The sequence below is a fragment of the Mus caroli genome, chromosome 7 (assembly GCF_900094665.2).
Source record: "Mus caroli chromosome 7, CAROLI_EIJ_v1.1, whole genome shotgun sequence".
Taxonomy (NCBI): Eukaryota; Metazoa; Chordata; class Mammalia; order Rodentia; family Muridae; genus Mus; species Mus caroli.
In genome coordinates this window covers 43,972,965-43,978,128 of record NC_034576.1, presented here as the reverse complement: position 1 = coordinate 43,978,128, position 5,164 = coordinate 43,972,965, and the positions used below count along the sequence as shown (strand labels likewise).

Below are 5,164 nucleotides of genomic sequence, written 5' to 3'. Positions count from 1 at the left end.
GCCACAATTACTCTGATACCTAAACCACACAAAGACCCAACAAAGAAAGAGAACTTCAGACCAATTTCCCTTATGAATACCGATGCAAAAATACTCAATAAAATCCTCCCAAAGCAAACCCATGAACACATCAAAACGATTATCCATCATGATCAAGTAGGCTTCACCCCAGGGATGCAGGGATGGTTTAATATACAGAAATCCATCAATGTAAGCAACTATATAAACAAACTCAAAGACAAAAACCACATGATCATCTCATTAGATGCTGAGACAGCATTTGACAAAATCAAACACCCATTCATGATAAAAGTCTTAGAAAGACCAGGAATTCAAGGCCCTAACCTAAACATAATAAAAGTAATATACAGCAAAACAGTAGCCAACATCAAACTAAATGGAAAGAAACTTGAAGCAATCCCACAAAGATCTGGGACTAGACAAGGCTTCCCACTTTCTCCCTACCTATTCAACATTGTAATTGAAGTCCTAGACAGAGCAATTAGACAACAAAAGTAGATCAAGGAGATACAAATTGGAAAGGAAGAAGTCAAAATATCACTATTTGCAGATGATATGATAGTATATATAAGTGACCCTAAAAATTCCACCAGAGAACTCCTAATCCTGACAAATAGTTTCAGTGCAGTAGCTGGATATAAAATTAACTAAAACAAATCAGTGGCCTTTCTCTACACAAAGGATAAACAGGCTGAGAAAGAATTTAGGGAAACAACACCCTTTACAATAATCAGGAATAATATAAAATACCTTGGTGTGACTTTAACTAAGGAAGTGAAAGATCTGTAAGATAAGAACTTCAAGTCTCTGAAGAAAGAAATTGAAGAAGAACTAAGAAACATGGGGAAACATCTCCCATGCTCATGGATTGGCAGGATTAATATAGTCAAAATAGCTATCCTGCTGAAAGCAATCTACAGATTCAATGCAATCCCCATCAAAATTCCAACTCAATTCTTCACAGAGTTAGAGCAGTTTGCAAATTCATCTGGAGTAACAAAAAACCTAGGATAGCAAAAACTCTTCTCAACACTAAAAGAACCTCTGGTGAAATCACCATGTCTGACCTCAAGCTGTACTACAGAGCATTTGTGCTAAAAACTGCATGATACTGGTAGTGACAGACAGGTAGATCAATGGAATAGAAATGAAGACCCAGAAATGATCCCACACAGCTATGGTTACTTGATCTTTGACAAAGGTGCTAAAACCATACATTGGAAAAAAGACAGCATTTTCAAGAAATGGTGCTGGCTTAACTGGTGGTTATCATGTAGAAGAATGCAAATTGATACATTCTTATCTCCTTGTACTAAGCTCAAGTCTAAGTGGTTAAATGAACTCCACATAAAACCAGAGACACTAAAACTTATAGAGGAGAAAGTGGGGGAAAAGCTTGAAGATATGGGCACAGGGGAAAAATTCCTGAACAGAACAGCAATGGCTTGTGCTGTAAGATTGAGAATCGACAAATGGGACCTAATAAAATTGCAAAGCTTCTGTAAGGCACAAAGTATCTATAGATGCTATACCTGAAGAAAAGAAAGTGAATGGGGTGATAGAGTCATCAAGCCTTGAATGTCAGTCTCTCTACCAATGATGACCCAGAAGAAGAAACTAGTGACTAAAGGAAAATCATTGATGAAATCTGAGGGAAAGCATGTGACTGCTGAATTGCTGGTCCTTGCTATGTTGCCTCAATTAAATGCATTTCTACTGCTGATCATATTGTTCCTTAAGCAAATATGGTCACATGATATTTTGAAAATTAATATGTAGGCCATGTATGATAAAATATTGACTATATGGCACTGAAATTTAGGTGAAATTTCCTCATTCATTGTGGCACAAATCTGTAAAGATTTTTGGTCATTATTTTTCTGTCTCTAATCAGACTTCTAAAATGGGTCCATAGGGATGTCCATGGGAATTTTGTGTTGGTTATACTGAAAAGCATTATAGTCTTGATATTTCATTGCTACTCCCTGTGTATTTTGAAGTTTAACTTTCACTCTTTGAAAATGAAAACAAAATGGGAGAATTGTGAGGAATTGTGGAGCTGGCTTGGTCTAACTGGCTTGAGAAGCATGTGCCATAAGATTTTCAGTTTAGAGTCTCTAGCTCCTGGGGCACTGAGCCCCTTTCAGTTCTTGAGACCTGACATACTCCCCCAGATAGTGGAACATTCAGGCCACCAGTGTATCTTTGCATTCCCTAAAGTCAGAAAAGCATTTAGAAGCTTGGCAAAACAATTAGTCTTTGATATTAGTCTTTTGGAGCCTTTATAGCTTGCAAGTATCATTGCAATTGTAGTGGCAGCTACAATTGTATTCTTTTTGAAAATCCATTATATTCAGTTTCTTATAAGTATGTGTAAACTCTGATTGCATTCCTTCCTATGGCTCTACTGATCTGTGCCTGGTAGGTGAAATTTCCTCTGATCATAATCAGGTAAACCTGGCTTAGTAAGTGCTGATGCTTACACCAAGCCAAGAAACTTTTGACTCTACTAAGGTATGCTGAAACCTTCTGATTCTATGTTGAAATTCTAGCCCCTTCTAATTCACTTTCCTTGTCCAAATTATTGCTCACTACCCCGTGTGTCCTGGTAGGCAGGACAAGGCAGTTTCTAAAGATATAATAGATAGATGAAAAGAAATAACCAGGAAGTAGATACTAATGTGTAGTGCACCTGAATCTTCATTTACATTTCCATCTCTTGAAAACACCCTACAGAAACTCTCTGTGGGACCTTCCCCTTCTCACGGATACCCATTTCCCACTGGAGAGTGTCTGTCTTTGCAATTGGAAATTAGCAATCACTTCTGCGCGGGCAGACTGGTCTTCTGCCTTCATTTTACACTGACTCAGAAATATAACAGGGTCAATTGTATGAAAAAATCCTCCACCTTACCTCTGAAAAACCCCTTCTCTTCAATCATATAAAAAAATAACTAAGTGTCAAACACCAAAAATAAGGGACTGCCCTGTCCAAACTATGTTACCTTATGCTGACATATATTGACACATTTAGGGTATTTCTAGAATAAGAGACATTAATGTAGCAATTCTTCTGCAAACTAAATAGCAGGCAGGGGAAAAAAAAAACCAACCAGGGTGAGGTATGAATAAAACTCAGCTCAGACTGATTTTATTGTAACAGGGCTGAAACAAGGCTTCTAGAGTCTGGCCCAGATCACTTTTTTGTCATATTAAGGACAGCAAATTTTTGGGAAAAATGTATTTGGATAAAAGTGAACTCAGTCCCAAGTGCACAATCATTTAAGACATGCTTAGATTGAGATTCTTTACAAGAAATATCTGGCTACTTTCACAAGAATAGGTATTGTTGCTTTCTTTTCCGGTCCCAGGCGCTGTGGGAGCCACAGGTTACCGTGCAGACATGGCCAAGTCCAAGAATCACACCACACTCAACCAGTCCCGCAAATGGCACAGAAATGGCATCAAGAAACCCCGGTCGCAAAGATACGAATCTCTTAAGGGGGTTGACCCCAAATTCCTGAGGAACATGCGCTTTGTCAGGAAGCACAACAAGAAAGGCCTGAAGAAGATGCAGGCCAACAACGCAAAGGCAATGAGTGCGCGCGCGCAGAGGCCATCAAGGCCCTGATGAAGCCTTAGGCCATCAAGTCCAAGATGCCCAAAGGCCCCAAACTCAAGCGGCTGGCTTTCATCGCTCACCCTAAGCTTGGGAAGCGGATTCGAAGCTACATGGCCAAGGGTCAGAGGTTCTGCCAACCGAAGCCTAAGGTTCAAACCAAGGCAGGGGCCAAAGCTCCAGCTAAGACCCAGGCTTCAGCTCCAGCCCAGGCTCCCAAAGGTGCTCAGGCCCCCAAAGGTGCCCAGGCCCCTGTGAAGGCCCCATAGAAAAGGCTCCTACCAGTGTGAAGACAGACGGACTGTGACACACTTCCCCACACACGATTTGCAGATGACCAGTGTCCTATGCTGTTCTTACAAATAAACTCTGGCAAGATCTGTTAAAAAAAAAAAAAAAAGAATAGGTATTGTTGACTCAGAGATAAAGCCCAAGATTTGGGTCTAAGGATCATGACTGAGGCAAACATAATGTCCATAGGTGCCAGAATTTTTCTGGCAATAAGATAACATAGAAGCCACTTAGGCTGTTGTAAAGCACAAATAACATCATTCATAAGAATTGGTTTATGGTCTAAAAGCAATGCTCAAGATTTAGGAGCATAGGACTGGGACAAGTCAAAAAACATGAATTCTGGTACATACGGGGACAGAACCTATCTCACCAGGCAGCAAAGGATCAGCAGATTGTGAAACTACATAATTCTTGGCATTTCAGGAAGAACAGCTATGTACCTCATTCCATTGCAGAGGTAGGCTGTGTGTTTAACTTTCCTGGATTCTCCAGTGCTTATCTATGTGTGCAAGGCCTATTTTCCCTCTACAATTTAACATTCCCCATTTTCATAGAGCCATAACTTTTCTTCAGAGTTATCAAATATCCAGACATTATTTCTATGATCAGATTTAAAATTGTTACTGGATGTCATTTACAGTAATACTTTTGAACATTCATTGTCAATTATTCATTACTCCCACTTTTCTAAGACAGACTTTTAATTTTCTTTCTTTCTTTCTTTCTTTCTTTCTTTCTTTCTTTCTTTCTTTCTTTCTTTCTCTCTCTCTCTTCCTTCCTTCCTTCCTTTCTTTCTTTCTTCCTTCCTTTCTTCTTCCTTTCTTCCTTTCTTCCTTCCTTTCTTCCTTTCTTTCTTTCTTTCTTTCTTTCTTTCTTTCTTTCTTTCTTTCTTTCTTTCTTTCTTTCTCTTTTTTTTTTTTATTTGTTTTTCGAGACAAGGTTTATCTGTGTAGCCCTGGCTGTCCTGGAACTCACTTTGCAGACCAGGCTGGCCTCGAATTCAGAAATCTGCCTGCCTCTGCCTCCCGAATGCTGGGATTAAAGGTGTGCTCACCATGCCCAGCAGCTGACTTTTAATTTTCAGTGAAGTATATAACATCCATATTACCTCTGCTGTAGATCTTTGCTAACTGAATCTTCCATCATGTTCTTACTAATCTGAGCTGAACCTGCATGCCTCTATCCAATGTGGTATGCTCATAACAGCCTATGAAATACACAATCGCTCAC

At 39.5% G+C, this 5,164-nt stretch overlaps 1 pseudogene; it reads left to right on the top strand.

The window, feature by feature from the left end:
• The first annotated feature begins 3,424 nt into the window (after nucleotides 1–3,424).
• LOC110298495 lies at nucleotides 3,425–3,909 on the top strand (annotated as a pseudogene).
• The last annotated feature ends 1,255 nt before the right edge of the window (nucleotides 3,910–5,164 follow it).